The sequence below is a fragment of the Macaca nemestrina genome, chromosome 2, assembly GCF_043159975.1.
Source record: "Macaca nemestrina isolate mMacNem1 chromosome 2, mMacNem.hap1, whole genome shotgun sequence".
NCBI classification, from domain to species: domain Eukaryota; kingdom Metazoa; phylum Chordata; class Mammalia; order Primates; family Cercopithecidae; genus Macaca; species Macaca nemestrina.
In genome coordinates this window covers 25,166,822-25,169,789 of record NC_092126.1, presented here as the reverse complement: position 1 = coordinate 25,169,789, position 2,968 = coordinate 25,166,822, and the positions used below count along the sequence as shown (strand labels likewise).

At 39.9% G+C, this 2,968-nt stretch overlaps 1 pseudogene; it reads left to right on the top strand.

Moving 5' to 3' along the window:
- The first annotated feature begins 1,566 nt into the window (after window positions 1-1,566).
- Window positions 1,567-2,589, top strand: LOC105488964 (GTP-binding nuclear protein Ran-like; annotated as a pseudogene).
- The last annotated feature ends 379 nt before the right edge of the window (window positions 2,590-2,968 follow it).

Here is a 2,968-nt window from a genome sequence, read left to right as displayed (position 1 = left end):
CCCCAAGTGTGTCCCTCATAGAGGTCCAACACTCTAGGGTCCAGTAACAGACAACTAGAGACAGCCCTAGAGCAGGTGAAATTATTCAAATTAGCCAATCCACAAGGATAACTAGCTATGCCACCTTACTTGTCTTAGATAAGTTGCCTTCTACAGCCCCAGCTTGCTGTTATCCTGTGCCCTGAAGGCAACTCTGTGTGGTCCTGTGTGACATCCTTCTCTCATTTACAGCTGTAAGAAACAAAAAGTTCTGCCTTTCATCTGTCCAAATGTCAGTGTGTTGTATACCACCATCAAAAGAGTTTTTGAATCTTTCAAAGCAAAGGCCACTTGCCTGTTCAAAAATTATTAACACTTCAAAACAGTGATAGCCGAGTATTAAAATAAACATGGGGCCATTATCAACACAGTTTCAGTGCAACAGGGTTACATGTTCATACACCTGGCCCTGGTTAAAACTTTGAAACACACATGTGACTCATAAATATTAAATTCAGAATAGTATTTACCTCTAGGGAAGGAGAGAGGAGAATTAGATTACCAAGGAGAACTGAGGTTTTCAAGAGTTAGATCTTTTATTTTACTAAGATACAAGATAAATCATAAAGATAAATAAATTTATTTTATAAAAATAAATTTTAAAATCTGAGCCAAATATGGAGAAACATTAAGATTTGATAAAGCTGATATCTCTCACAAAACATATGAGTGTTTGTCATATTTTCTGCCATTGCCATTACACTTTTTAAAAAATAATTAATACAGTAATGATTCATACAGAGAACCACTTGCAATGAAAAGCTAAAATAGTATTCAAAAAGCTTTAGGTTGTACTTTGGAATATACAAGCCCTATGATCGATACTGAAAGCTAATTAAAAATTAAGGAAAGTGAGTTTGGAAGTGTTGAAATAGGAAGTAGAATGGTGGTTGCTGGGGGAGGAGAGAAACAGGTGTTCAAAGGATATAGAGTTTCAGTCATGCAAGATACAAAAGTTCTAGAGGGCCGGGCACAGTGGCTCATGCCTGTAATCCCAGCACTTTGGGAGACCAAGGCAGGTGGATCACCAGAAGTCAGGAGTTTGAGACCAGCCTGACCGATATGGTGAAACCCCGTCTCTACTCAAAATACAAAAATTAGCTGGGTGTGGTGGCATGTGCCTTAAATCCCAGCTACAGGCCAGGACAGGAGGCCGAGACAGGAGACTCACTTGAACCCGGGAGGTGAAGGCTGCAGTGAGCTGAGATTGCACCACTGCACTGCAGTCTGGGCAACAGAGTAAGACTCTGTCTCAAAAAAAAAAAAAAATCTAGAGCTCTACCAGACAACAATGTGCTTTAGTTATCAATGTGGTACTGTAAACTCATAAATTAAGAAGATAGATCATACCTTATGTGTTTTTTACCACAATAAAAATATACACCGTAAAGATTAATATTTGTCCTTAACCTTCAATTTTATCAACTTTCAAATGGTATTAATATTAATTGGGTATATTTCATAGCATTCTAATGAGAATTAAAGGATACAGAGTTGGACGGGTGCAGACTTGGTTCTGGAAGAAATATGATAACTGCCTAAGGAGAATCCCAAATTTAGTTCAAACTTGTATTGGTTGGTGATGGTGGTACTGGAAAACTACCCTCATGAAGTATCATTTGACTGCTGAATTTGAGATATAACCACCTTGGGTGTGATGCTCCATCCCCTTTCGTTCCACACTGATATGGTCCGGCTTTGTGTCCCCAGACAAATCACATGTTGAATTGTAATTCCCGATGTTGCGGGAGGGATCTGGTGGGAGGTTATCGGATCATGGGGGCAGATTTCCCCCATGATGTTCTCGTGACAGTGAGTTCTCACAAGATCTGATGGTTTAAAATGTGTGGCACTTCCCCCCTTCACTCTCTCTCCTGTCACCATGTGAAGAAGGTCCTTGCTTCCCCTTTGCCTTCTGCCATGATCGTAAGTTTCCTGAGGCCTCCCAGTCATGCTTCTTATCAAACCTGTGGGACTATGACTCAATTAAACTTCTTTTCTTAAGTTACCCAGTCTCAAGTAGTTCTTTATAACTGTGAGAATGGACTCATATGCCAACAAAGGGCCCATTAAGTTCAATGGATGGGACATAGCTGGCACAGAGAAATTTGGCGAACTGAGAGATAGTTGACGGCTATTATATCCAAGCCCAAGCTGCCCTAATGCTTGATGTAACATCGAGAGTTACAAGAAAGTGCCTGACATAAAGATCTGGTATGAGTGTATGAAAACATCCCCATCATGTTCTGTGTGTGGCAAAAAAAAAAAAAAGGGTGTTAAGCCAGAAAAATGAAGACAAAATTTATTATCTTCTGTTAAGCAAAGAGTCTTTAGTACTATAACATTTATGACTAAAATAACTACAACTTCGAAAAGCCCTTCCTCTGGCCTGCTAAGAAGCTCACTGGAGACCTCAACCTGAATTTTGTAGCCATGCCTGCTCTTGCCCCTCCACAGGTTGTCCTGGACCCAGCTTTGGCAGTGCAATATGAGCATGATTTAGAGGTTGCTCGGACAACTGCTCTCCTGGATGAGAAGGATGACCTGTGAGAAAATGAAGCTGGAGCCCAGAGTCAGAAGTCTAACTTCATAGACAACTGTCCTGTGGTGTCATGGTGGAGCATGTTTGCCACTTTATTATACAGCTAAGCAGAAGGCCTGCTTTATCTTTGGGATACTGAAGGAGATGAATGGACTTCAGAGTAAATGCAGCCATTAAAAAAATTTTTTAAGCCTGCATAATTAGCTGTTTGGAATACAGCTGTTTCCTTCCTGAGTTTCAAATACTGTATAAGACCTATACAGTCACATCGCAATATTCAGTGGTGAAATGTTTCTTACTCTTATTCTCATTCCTTTTTGTTTAGAATCAGAATCAAGTTGTATTTCAAATACCCAAAAAAAGAACTAAAAAATGCAGGTTAGTCAA